A 13,491-nucleotide genomic window follows, 5' to 3' on the forward strand; every position below is an offset into this window, starting at 1 on the left:
CAGTATTATCCACACAATAGTCTCCTTCTAAAATCTGACATCCCTGGACATCTCATCTGGCGAGTCTCCATTTCCATCACTTACCTTCCTCTCTTCATCATCAGTACCTCCCTGCCCTGCCCACCAGGCAACACTTCAGGTCCTAGAAACTGAAGCCCAAGGTCCTTCTCTGGTCTGTCCACTTCTTCTTGCCTTAACTGCCACCATCTTTATCCCAGAGGTTCTCAACCCTGAATGCACATGAGCGGCACCCAGAGAGCTTTTACAAGCTGCCAGCGCCTTCCCTCCGCTCCTAGGTTAGAGGCCACAGCCTTGCCTTGGTGGCACGGCCCTCACGGTCTGGCCCTTGCCAGCCTCTCCAACCTCACCTTGGGTCCCTCTCCTGTGCTGTCCATCCTGGCCTTTCTGCTCCTTACATGCGACATGTCCTTCCCTCCTGGAGCCCCTCTCAGGGGTGGTTTCCTCCACCTGGAGAGTCTTTTTTTCCCTTTCTCCCCACCTAGGTAGCTGCTCCTCTCCTGCTAGAGGCAGCAGAGTTTAAGAATAGGAGCTCTAGAGCAAGACAGCCGAGATCCCAAGACCCTGAGATGCTGCCCCCAGCTCCATGGCTGCATCCACTGCACAGGAAGCCTCAGGCATGGCTCCTGACTCCTCAGCCACTGTCTTCATCACGGTGTTGCTCAGAGCAAGGTGACAGTGGGCAGAGGAGTCGCCTACAGGAGAATGGCCTGGTCAATTATTTAGATGTCTCTCTTCCTCCTTCCCACTACACTGATGGAAGAGGCTTGTGAGTTGTTCATCTTGTACTTGTCACTATGCCTGACACTTGCTAAATAGCCATTGTACTCTCTTTTTTTTTGGAATGAGCATGAGTCCCACCCGGGTTCCTAAGGCAACATACCCCTGCTTGGAGCTTCCTCAGTTCTTCCAGTATTTGGGTAATGGATCATCTCCAGCTTTGCCCAAACCGGGCAATTTACAGCCAAAGAATCGTGACTTCCTCTCTCTCCCCCCCATAAAAAAGCAGAAAGCGAGTTAGACATCAAAAGCCTCTTTAAAACCAACATTTTGATGACTTAAGAATAAATGAATGAGAAACATACGGCTTAAATTTCCTTTATGATACACAAGGGCTCTTTCTGGACTCACTTTCCATTGCTGCCAAGCTCGTGATGAGTGCAAGTTGCCCAATGTTCACATCATCAACAGATGGCTCCCCATATTTGGAAAATGTTCACATGGCCAAGGGAGGAAGCTGCCAGCTCCCCAAAACAGTGATGTGCCCGGTGGCGCTTTTGCCTGCTTCTACATCAGACCCTGGTCAAAAGCAAGTCCACACCCAGTGGTCCCAAAGCCAGGGCGGTAGGGATTGCCCTCCTGGAGCTAGCTAGCTTTGGGGCACAGCAGAGGGGTCTTGGGCCCCAGCAAAGATGGGAGGCCCTGAAGTCAGTTCCTATAACTTCCTTGAGCTTCAGATTTGTCAATTGCAAGATGAAGATAGTGATCCTTACTCTATCCAGGATGGAGTTATAAGGATAAATGAGATGACATACAATATATTGCCTGTCACATAGCAAATAGTCAACACTAATTGACTAAAATTGAATGCAAGTGTAAGGGTGCCAGGAATTTTAACATTCTATGTTGAGTACAGAGTCATTCGCTGACTTCTTTTATTCCCCTTAGTTTTGAGGACTTGGCATTGCTCCAGCGGGGTGCAAGGAGGACCTGGGAGGCTTGGCCTTGTTCTGGTGCTGTGATCAGCAAAGAACCACGTGGAGATACAGAGTCCAGGTGGTAACTCCCAGAATACTGTGTCGTCAGTGTAGTGAAATCCCCGATTCCCCAAGGCTCATGCTCACTTTCAGAGTCATTGGTAGATGGCTGTGATGTGTCACTTTTTAATATTTGCTTATTTCCTTGGCCGCAGGGGATCTTAGTTGCTACATGCAGGATCTCTGATCTTCATTGTGGTCTGTGGAATCTTTAGTTGTTGCACACAGAATCCTTTTTAATTGAATTTTTATTTTAGTTGCAGCATGCAAAATCTTCTGGTTGCAGCATGTGGGATCTAGCTCCCCAACTAGGGATCAAACCCAGGCCCTTGTATAGGAGCTTGGAGTTTTAGCCCCTGGGCTACCAGAGAAGTCCCTGAATGGCATTTTTAAAAACCTTCCCAATACTGACTTGCTTGCTCTGAGGGACAAAAAAAAAAAAAAAAAAATCTCAGAGTCACAGCCAAACCAAGCTGGCAGGCTTGAGGCAGAAAGCATCAATATCCTACCGCAGAAGGAAAGCCTGGCTGCATTACCTGGGCAGTGCTGTTCTAAGACAGGGGCTGACCTGAGCTCTATGGGCCCTCATTTCCCGTTAACATTAGAGGGTGGCGAAAACCAGTTCTAGTGAACATCAAGCAAAGCCCAAGGAAAGGCAGAGAGAGATGAGTGACTGGGGCTGGGGTTGTATAGGCAAGACATGGCAGCTGCCGCTCTCCTTTCACTACCTACAGTGTGTGTGTGTGTGTGTGTGTGTGTGTGTTAGAAGCAAGTTTTGGGTCCATATCATTTTATTTTATTTTTGTAATTTATATATTTTTTGGCTTCACCACATGGCAGGTGGGATCTTAGTTCCCTGACCAAGAATTGAACCCGTGCCCCCGGCAGTGGAAGTGAGGCGTCTTAACCACTGGACCGCCAGGGAAGTCCCCACCTACTGTTTTCAAAATCTATTTGTTGATTTTCTAAGAGGAGCCTCCTCTGGGCCAGGCTGGGAGCTGGGTCAGAGTAGAGAACAGGTGAGGGCCCTGCCTTTGTGGAACTCATAGTCCAGCAGAAGCCAGACAAGGAATGAGCTGCTCCAAGGGGACTGAGCATTTAGTAGATGGGCAAGGTGCCCTAGGAACTTATACCAGCTGGACCAAATGGTCTGGGGAAGCAGGGGGGCTTTCTAGAAAGAGCGATGTTTAAGTTGAGACTGAAGGATCAGTAGGAGTTTGCTCGCAAAGGGATTTTGGGGGAGGAGGGGGGCAGGGGCTGGGAGGAGTGTTAACAGGTGTTCGGGAAAAGGGACTGCAGGTGTTAGGGCTCTGGTCAACATTTTAGGCTTTGATTTCTTTTGGTCCCATTTTGCCTCCCTGCATTTATAGATTTTTAGATGGATCTGGACATCTGTGTAGCTATCTGAGTTCTTCCCCTGAGGTTCCTGGGTCCTTTGCAAACAGGTTTGTGTGGCATGAAACAGATGATGTCACTCCTATCACATTCTAGTGTATTGGAACCTTCATTCTGACACAGGTCACTCCCTGCTTCCAGGCTTCTCCACTTTTATCCCCTTGGCAGTATTGCCCCTGAGTCTTTCCTTCCCATCGTTTTAGGGAATGATTTGGATGAAAACATAGGGATTGCATACTGTTGCAGTTAACAGAAAGGCCTGGAGTCAGATAGATGGGTTCACAATCCTGCTCCAATCCTGTTATCTATAAAATGAGGCCAATAAACGTACCTATCTCATAGGCTGCTGTGAGGATTAAAGAGGGATTAAAAAAAAAATCCACGTAAAGTGATCCTCATACACAACCCTGATGCTGGGAAAGATTGAAGGCAAAAGGAGAAGAGGGCAACACAGGATAAGATGCTTGGACAGCATCACCGACTCAATAGACATGAACTTGGGCAAACTCTGGGAGATAGTGAAGGACAGGGAGGCCTGGCGTGCTGCAGTCCATGGGTTGCAAGGAGTCCAACACAACAGAGTGCCTGAACAACACAAAGTGCCCTGGCACTTGCTGAGCACACAGTACACACTGGCAATTTTACAGAGAAGGTCAGAGACGGGCATGAGTCTGAGAGCAAACGAAAATTTTTTGGTCAAAAAATAAATAAATAAAAATCCAGATCTCAATAACACAAATTGGGCAAGATGCAATTTAATAAGAATAAATAAATGCAAGGTCCTGGGACTTCCCTGATGGTACAGTGGTTAAGACTCCATGTTCCCAATGCAGGGGGCCTGGGTTCAATCCCTGGTCAGGGAACTAGATCCCACATGCTGCACCTAACAGTTTGCATGCTGCAATTAAAACCTGATGCAGCCAAGTAAATAAATATTAAAAAAGAAAAAAAAAAGGAATAAATGCAAGGTCCTACACTTACATCTCAGTCTCTGTCTCTCTCATACACACACACCCACCCAACCACCCACACACATACACACATTTATAAGGGTGAGATAGGGAAACCAACAGAACATATTTGGGAAGAAAAACCTCTGAATTTTGGTTCGTTATACACACTACAGGAGGCCAAGATCTCTGCAGCTGCTAAAAACCTCAGAGTGCCTTCTAGAAAAGCAGTATCCATACTCGGCAAAGTGACAACACAGTTCAGCTTCGTGGGTCAAACCACACTGGAGAACTGTTGTGAATTCTGGGTGTCAAAACTCAAGAGGGCTTGACTGAACGTAGAGGACAAGACAAGAAGTGAAAATCATGTCATGTGAGCGATGTTTGAAGGATCTGGCATTTTTAGCCATAGAAGAAGAGGCTATGAAAAGCTTTGTTTCATTTCTCCCTTGGAATCATTATGGAATGCCTCTTAATTGTCAGGTAATGTGCTGGGTGTTACCACGGCAACCAAAAGGCCTCCCAGCTGCTGGGCAATGCCAGGGGTTAGTGGCTCATACCCTGACCCTCACTGGGTGGGACCTGCCTGGCCCAAGGTCAGACTTCCTCCCAGGAGTGGCCTGCTGGAGAAAGGCCTGGTGTCCTTGCCATCTCTGAGCATCGCAGCTCAGAGGCCTCATGGGACCAGATGAGGGGATTGGACGCTCCCTCCCTCACCCCATCATTCTCATTCACTTACAGGGGTGTCTCCCAGCAGAGTTTGGGCAGTGGGCAGAGGCAGACAGGCAAGCAGGCAACCGCAGTCCTTGAAAGACTAGGGATGGGGGCAGCCCAGGACACTATGGTTGCATGGACCTGGGAGGACACCTGATTCAGACTTGGGGGATCAAAGAGGTTCCCAGAAGATCTGATCTGAAATGAGATCCAACATGGGGCATGGGTGGGGTGGGAAAAACAATTTTTAACCTCTGATTAGTCTTGATGGGAGCTTCCCTGGTGGCTCAGTGGTAAAGAATTATCTGCCTGCCAATGCAGGAAACTCAGGTTTGATCCCTGGGTTGGGAAGATCCCCTGGGGAAGGAAATGGCAACCCACTCGAGTAGTCTTGCCTGAAAAATCCCATGGGCAGAGGGGCCTGGTGGGTTACAGTCCATGGGGTTGCAAAGAGTTGGAAACAATTGAGAAACTGAACAGCGACAAGTCTTAAATGGAAAAGGAGAGACCCAGGCTCATTACTCTGACCGCAAGCTGGGTGGACACCTCGGAGGAGTGGCCCTCTCTGGCTCTGCTCCTTCAGCCTGTCCGACCTCTGCCCAGAGCCCGCAGCCACAGGACAGGGCTCTCGCTCTCAGCTAGCTGCTGGCTCCACCAGCCCACCAGGGCACCCAGGTCAGAGCCAAGGGGCTCTACTTCTGAGGATTTTGTTTTTCTGCCCCAACCCCACCCCATCTTAAGAGAGGTTGAACTCGGAGTTTAAAAGGCCTTCCCTTACAGGAAATGAAGAGCTGTTGCCAGGACCGCCCAGCCAAGAAAATATGAACAACATGCCTTGCTCTGCTGCCGAACTCCCAACTCTAAGCGCCTCCAGGGAGGGCAGGGAGACGGCCACGGCCCGGGCCCTCCCAGGCATGTTCTCGGCCGGCTTCCCCCAGCGTGTGGGAAGTCCCTGGCTGTGGTCACACCCACGTAAAATGTCCTGGCTCCCATGTCCATAAATTGACTCCATCCAAGGGGTGGAGAGGCAGGGAGTAGTGATCTGGAGAGGGCGCGGGGCTCCAGATCAGCCTTGCACCCCATTGGCTGTGTGACTCTGGGTAAGTCTGTCCACCTCTCTGGGCCTTGGTTTCTCATCTATGCAATGAGAGGGTTGGGTTTCTGGACTTCAAAGGTTTCTTCCCTCTAATTCTAATTTCTGAGAAAGGAAATGGAAAAGTTTATCAATATAACTGGAATCTCAGAACCCAACAGCTGAGATCGCTAATCCTTTCCTTCAATTTCTGCTCCTCTCCTTCCTAAAAGAGAGGAGAACCCAGGGAAATTAGTGCGATGTCTCTTTGAAACCATTCTGCTCTTTCCCCAGGCCTCCAGGTCAAGGTGAAGACTGATGAAAGCCTCAGACTGCAAAGGCTGATGTTTTCCTTGCAGATCCAGATGCCAACTTGGGTCATCATCTCTCGCTACACTCTTGGCATGAGTCCTTTTCAAAGGCCTAACATTGACTGCCCCTACTTTTGGGGGCCAGGTGGACTGTCCTGAAATTTAAGTAATAGGTGCCCTTGATGGGGCCTGGCACTTCTTCATCAGCCCCAGTTTTAACTTCAAGAATGACTGGATCAAATGAATTGGCAAACATGTACTGAGTAACTCCTAACTACAAATATAGATGCTAGAGGCAGGGGGCTAGCAAAGACTATGAAACAGCTCCTACTGTGAGTAAGGGCAGAGGAGACTGTGGGGCTCGAGTTTTCTCTTGCCTTTACTGTATCCTGATTATTGTCAATTCCCAGGTGGTATCCCCTAGACTGGGGCTGTCTAGGTGGCCACATTTTCTAGCTGGGTAGCTCAGCCAGGACAAGATTTCCTCAGAGAGGGGTTGCCAAGCCAAGAAATTTACTTTTGCAAATGATAACAGCCAGCTAGTACAGATGGTATGAAAACTTCTGGGAGCAAGCCCCACAGTCTGGGAAGAACATCCTTTGTGATAAAGTGACACAGCATCAGAAAAAGCTAATGAGAAATGTGTTAGATGTTCATTGCTGTGTAATTACTTCAACCTTGGTGGTTAAAGCAATATACATTTATTACCTCATGGATTCTGTGGGTCAATAATCTAGGCTCAGGGAATGCATCATTTCCTAGGATAAAGATTCTTAGGGTGCATGAATCCCTTGGAAGTGCAAAATAGTACATGGGAGAGCATTTGTACAATTTCTTAGAAGGCCAATAGCTTTCAAACGATTCTTCCAAGGGTCCAGGTGACAAATAGGAATCACTGGCCTCAGGCTGGATGGAGGTGGAAGGGTGGGAAAGTGTGTCCTGTGAAGCCCCTCGAAGCCTCTTTTACACCTCTTCCCTCGGGCCCCTGTCCCCAAGTCATGGGAGGAGAGTGGCTTCGCCCAGCTCCATCCCCTGAGCCCCCTCCAATTCCCGCCCATTCTACTCTCCGGCTCTATTGTTCCCACTGTGGTGTGGAGTCGGGTTGCCTGCAGCTCCCCGCAGAGCAGTGCTCTGACCACAGCCTGGAACCCCTGCTAAGATCCTGCCCAGTACCTTCCCCACTGGGACCCTGCTGTCCCTTGAGACTCCCCAGGCAGGAGGTTGCCCCACTTCCTAATGCTGTCACTTGCTCTCACCATTAACTGGGAACCCAGACTCCTGGTTTTGAGAGCCCCCAACTTGTGGGGGTGACCCACAAGTAGATAACCACAGTCCTGGACACCTGCAGACAGTCTTGGTTTCAGCTTGTGTTTGGGAGTGGTTGCTGAGTGTCAGTTTTGTTCTCAAAACTATCCTTGTTGGTAAGACACTTAATTGGCCCCTTGCCTAAAGGGGCTCAGACAGTAAAGAATCTGCCTGCAATGCAGGAGACCCAGGTTCCATCCCTGGGTCAGGAAGATTCTTGGAGAAGGGAATGCCTACCCACTCTGGTATTCTTGCCTGGAAAATCCCCATGGATAGAGGAGCCTGGAGGGCTACAGTTCATGGGAACTCAAAGAATCAGACATGATTGAATGACTAACACACACTTTTGTCTAAAGGGAGAAGGGACTCCAGCCTTCCCGCGGGCAGGATGGCTGGGACGGCCTTCCTGGCGCTGTGTGAAGACCCCACACCTGGGATGTTATCATCCCTCAAGGTTCAGGTGCCCCAGCCTCACCTCCCGCATCATTTATCCTCAGCGAGGAGCCTTCCCAGGCCACTCCCTAAGATCTCTTTGAGAGCAGTGGTGAAATCTGCAGACAGGGCAGCCTTCCTTCTCCTCCTCACCCTGAAAAACCCGAGTTCCTCACATCTCATTTTTACCCTTCACCAGCTCCTCATCCTTTCTGCTTCCTACCATCACACACCGCAGGCTCTCCACTTTATGTAGCGAGCTCCTTCCAGTAGTCATGTACGGGTGTGAGAGTTGGACTGTAAAGAAAGTTGAACACCGAAGAATTGATGCTTTTGAGCTGTGGTGCTGGAGAAGACTCTTGAGAGTCCCTTGGACTGCAAGGAGATCAAACCAGTCAGTCCTAAAGGAAATCAGGCCTGAATATTCATTGGAAGGACTGATGCTGGGAAAGATTTGAGGGCAGGAAGAGAAGGGGATGACAGAGGATGAGATGGTAGGATGGCATCACCTGACTCACTGGATGTGTTTCAGCAAGCTCCAGGAGATGGTGAAGGACAGGGAAGCCTGGCATGCTGCAGTCCATGGGGTCGCAAAGAGTCAGACACAACTAAGCATCTGAACGACAACAAAGCTAGCACCTATATAAAGTAGGAGGTGTTCCAGAAATGATTCTTTTTGAAAAGTCATTTTTGAATGAGTGAAGTGTTGGTAAAATTATGCTAAATCTGCCAACGCATTGCCCTGGGCATGGGCCCTGCAGAGCCCAGCTTCTAGGCGTGGGCAACCCTGGATAACACCCTCTTCAGAAGATTAGCACTGAGGGTGGTGGATCCCACTGAAACCTGCCCTGCGGGATGCAGGCAGGAAGGCGGCAAGCCAGAGGGAAGGGGCCCTTCATCTGTCCCCAGAGCCCTTGCCCCAGAGAACCCTGCCCCTTTGCCTGGCTGTTAAACTAAAGTACCTTTTTGTTCAGAACCCTGTCCACCTGTTGATGGTAGGAAAGAAGAAATTAACACATCCCCTGACTGAGGTTTGCCATTCATTCTAAGAGATGTTTGCAAGATTAACAGTCTTTCTCACCTCCTGCCATCTCTGATCTAGAAAAGAACCTGGTATGCTGACCCTGATAAGATGCTTATCTTGAGGCTCTAGCCTGCCATCTTCTTGGTCAGCTGGCATTCCAGATAAAGTCTCTTCCTCACCTCAACACCTCATCTGTTGGATTCATTGGCCTGTTGGGCAATGAGCAGAACGAGCATGGACTCAGTAACAGGTCCATAAAGGCAATAGAATAGTATTTACTTAACAGCAGAATTTTTGGAGTCAGGTTGAATCATTTTCAAATCTCAGCCCTGTGTCCTCTTGGGTGAGTTATTAATATTTAATCTCCATCCCATTTTTGAAATACAGATCGTGCCGTCTACCCTGCAGGATTACGAGGAGGGCCCATCAGGGTGACGGCTGTGAAACAAAGAGCAGTACCTGACGCGTGGGGACATCGCGTAAACAGAGCCAGGGACCATCCCTGAGAACTGAAGTTCCCTCGCCCGATGAGAAGATGACTCTGGCCAGGCCACGTTGCTCTGTGGTCCACGATGGTGGTTGCTAAACTTGGCTATGTTTAAGAATCACCATGGGAGCGTTTTAAAACTGCAGATTCCAAGCCCCACCTCAAACCTGCGGCTGTTGTTGTTTAGTAACCCAGTCATGTCTGACTCTTGCAACTGCATGGACTGTAGCCCACCAGGCTCCGCTGTCCACGGGATTTCCCAGGCAAGAATACTGGAGTGGGTTACCATTCCCTCCTCCAGGGGTTCATCCCAACCTAGAGGTAGAACCCACGCTTCCTGTTTGGCAGGTAGATTCTTTACCACTCAGCCACCAGGGAAGCCCCCACCTCAAACCTACTGAACCAGAAACCGCAGGGTTGGGGCTTGGGAGTTTGCATGTTTAGAAGTCTCCAGTTTTGCAATCTATGCCTCAGGGCTTCCCTGGTAGCTCAGCTGGTAAAGTATCCTCCTGCAATGCAGAAGACCCCAGTTCCATTCCTGGGTTAGGAAGACCCGCTGGAGAAGGGATGGGCTACCCACTCCAGTATTCTTGTGCTTCCCTGGTGCCTCAGCTGGTAAAGAATCCACCTGCAATGCAGAAGACCTGGGTTCGATCCCTGGGTTGGAAAGAGTCCCCTGAAGAAGGGAACGTTTACCCACTCCAGCATTCTGCTCTGGAGAATTCCATGGGGTCACAAAGAGTCAGACACGACTGAGCGACTTTCACATTCCTCCTCAAATCCAGGCGCCCCACCCACCTTCCATTCTCCAGTGCTCCAGGGCTGGGGTGAACCCTAGCCTGTGCCCTGGGCCCAGCCCTTCTTCTCACCCCGACCCTCCCTGACCCTCTCAGGCCAAGCATCCCCAAGCTGCGGTGGGTCCCTTCGGAGGCAGGGGCCGCTCTCGTAAAGCTCCTGGTGAAAGGCAAGATGGACAGGAGAGGTCAGAGTTCACACAAGTTGGGCTGCCTTCTATTTCATTTGCAAGTGGCAGTCACCTCATTAAACCCAGGCCCCTCCACCCGCCCTCCTCACCCCACGGCCCCCCCAGCATGCCCGTGCCCTCCTCCCTTCAGCCCTGGCCCACGGGCAACACAGACACAGACAGAGACAGCCTGGAGAACAGTGGTCCTGAGGCAGACAGGTGGCCCCCTGGAGGTGCCACCCACATCCAGGTCTCGAACTAGCCCCATGCCTGGGGTAGAGAAGATGCTCAAAACAAGTTTGTTAGACTCAGGCATTTATAAATGCAGAAACTGCGGGTTGAAGGCAGGAGCAGCCTGCATTTGGCAGTCGGCCCAGATGCCTTCAGGCAGTATCCTAGGAGAGGTGGGCGTGGAGGAGGAAGGCCACCCCAGCAAGGCCGGCAATTTGCTGTGTGTCCTGGGCCGACTGTTTGCCTCTCTGATCCGCGGTTCCCTCTTCTGCTGTACCACGCTGTTTTCGGTCAGCCCTCCCTCCCCCAGCCCACGGAGGGCAGAGTCTGAAGGGGATGCACAGAGGGGGCTGTGACACAGTATAGGGTCACCTGGGGACGGATGCTGTGACCAGTCGTGCCCCCTCTGTCCTTTTAGTCTTCAAGCCCGTCTTTAGAGTCAGAGCTTGGTGTTCCCCCCAGGAACCAGACGCATAGCACCCCCTCCTCCCCTTTCCTTCTCGTCTCCCCTTCACAACAGAAAAGACCCTTCTATGAGTGGGGTCTGAGGACACAGTGTTGGGTTGAGGACTTACAGGATCAGCCCCTCTGGAAAGGAGGCGCTGGGACAGGTCTGGAGACCTTAACCCTGGCAGGCACCTGAGCACTCAGATTGTTTGCCGGGGGAGCAGGGGGACACTTTCAGAGGTTAAAGCCCACTGCCCACTCCCCCACCATGGGGCTGGCTTCCCAGCACCTAGAGGAGAGTCCAGGGTCTCTTGGTCTCCGTGAGGAGGTTGGGGGACAAGTCTCCTGCTGGACGGGGGCAGGGGTAGGGGGGGAGCCCACAGAGAGGATGTGGCTGAAGTTGCGGGTGGAGAGGAGGGACTTCACACAAGCGAAGACCATCAGGACAGAGCAAAAGAGGGAGAGGTGGAGAGAGAGAAGGGGAGAGGCGGGTCTGCCCAGCAAGGAGAAGGTTCCAGAGAGGGACGAACCAAAGGGTGGATGCAAACAGAGCCCAAGGGTGAGAGAGACAGAGACAAAGCGAGACAGACGCAGAGAGAGAGAGTAAGAGGAGGAGGGAGACAGAGGCCACAGCGGAAACGATGGCAGACGCAGGGAAACGGACACAGGGCAGCCGGTCACACTTCTGAGCCTGACTTTGGCATGAGAATTCTTGGCCTCCGTGCTGGGTCGGGACCCAGCAGTGTGCCTGTCAGTGGATGCCTTCCTCTCCCGTCTTCCCTCCTGGAACCCTAGAGACCTCTGCAACCCTCCCCAGCCTCTCTGTGCAGCTCCAGGGGCAACCAGAGACCCCGGGGTCTGGTCAGCTGGCGGCTGGTCTGCGGGACCCACCCGGGGCCAGCTTGGGCTGGAGGGGGAGGCTGGGAGCAGAGCCCCTGGAGATCACAGCAAGGACCCTGAGAACCACCAGTCAGATGGACCTTCCCAGGCTCCTTCCAGGCCCACGTGGGACACAGCAGGGCTGAGTAGGGTCCTTACCAAAAAGTAGGGCATCTCTAGGGGGGAGTTTGAGACTGAGAGGCAGCCTGTCAAAGCTGCCAGTGTCCCCCAAGCCCAGGCCTGGAGCCCACCCTGGTTGATTTTAGGGCTGGCCAGAAGGAGGTGGTGAACGAGAACAGCAGGAATGAGTCACCTTTCTTTGGAAAATGTGAGACAGAGGAGGCAGAGTGCAGTCCAGTGGCGACTTTCCCCTGGCCACGCTCAGCTAACAAGCCAGCACATCAGAGCGATGCTGTCGGCCTCTGTCACCCGTCCCTGCCTGCAACTGCAGTTACCCAGACTCGTGGTTTAGGGATGAGCTGGGATGGGGCTCAGGACCTAGAACCTCCATACCCGGAATGTCCTCACCAGGCAGAAACACAAGCCCAGTAAGGACCCTGATCGTGTAGGGTTGCCGAGCCCCAGGAGATCTTGGGGACTGCGAGGAGGCTGGTCTGCAGGTGCTTTCTGCTCCTCTCTGGTGGGGGCCCGGCTCCCACAGAGGCTCAGCTTCCTCCTAGGACAGACCCATGTGGGGATCTGTGGGTTGCCCCCAGGAAGATGACCCCACCGTTCACAGGCTTCCCAACTTCAGCTCCAGGAGCTGGCAGGCTGGTTGGCATCGCCCAGTACAGTGTTGAGAAGCGAGGCCGGGAGGGCAGGCGCTGGACAACAGCCAAGACAGTCCCTGTCACCTGCTTCTCCTTGAAGCTCGTCCCCATCTTCATCCCTGCAGGATGAGCTCCCTGGAGAAGCTGAGAGCCTGGTCCCAAGCGGGTGCCAAGGTAGGGGTGGAGTGGGACCCCGAGTGCCGAGTCTAGGTGTGGGAGGCAGGTCAGGGGCAGAGTCCCCTGCAAGAAGCCGTCCATAGCCATGGCCGGTCAGGGATGCACAGAAGTTGCTCTGTTCCCACCTGCACCACCCCCCCCTTGGGCCCTGGACACCACTCTCCTAGTCCTGTCTTTCCCAGGGGTCCTGAGCTGCCTGCCTTATCAGCGCTGGCTGGGACTGGACCCCAGCACTGACAGCTCTTGTCATAGCCCGTCAGGCCTCATTCTTACTGCGGAGGTGAGGACAGCTTAATTCCCTGACCCAGACACAGGGCGGCAGGCCGTGTAGGGTGGGGGAGGCCACTGACAACCCCTGTCCTTCCCTCCCTCAAAGGAGGGCGTGAGAGACAAAGCTGCCAGTGTCCCCCACGCCCGGGGCGCCCTCCCACCTGCTCTAACTCCCCTTCTGTCTCCTGTACCAAACAGCACCCCTGATGGCAGCTAAACTACCCAGGGATGAGTGATGTCGGGCATTGAGTGAACCTGCTCAGAGGATGGGAAGGAAAGAACGCTTTT

At 52.2% G+C, this 13,491-nt stretch overlaps 1 long non-coding RNA gene across 1 annotated transcript; it reads left to right on the forward strand.

The window, feature by feature from the left end:
• The first annotated feature begins 4,632 nt into the window (after nt 1-4,632).
• LOC110149969 (uncharacterized) lies at nt 4,633-6,888 on the forward strand. Its single transcript, XR_002317596.2, has 3 exons — nt 4,633-4,716; nt 5,615-5,934; nt 6,201-6,888. It is a non-coding gene; the product is annotated as an uncharacterized lncRNA (long non-coding RNA).
• The last annotated feature ends 6,603 nt before the right edge of the window (nt 6,889-13,491 follow it).

The sequence above is a fragment of the Odocoileus virginianus genome, chromosome 28, assembly GCF_023699985.2.
Source record: "Odocoileus virginianus isolate 20LAN1187 ecotype Illinois chromosome 28, Ovbor_1.2, whole genome shotgun sequence".
Taxonomy (NCBI): domain Eukaryota; kingdom Metazoa; phylum Chordata; class Mammalia; order Artiodactyla; family Cervidae; genus Odocoileus; species Odocoileus virginianus.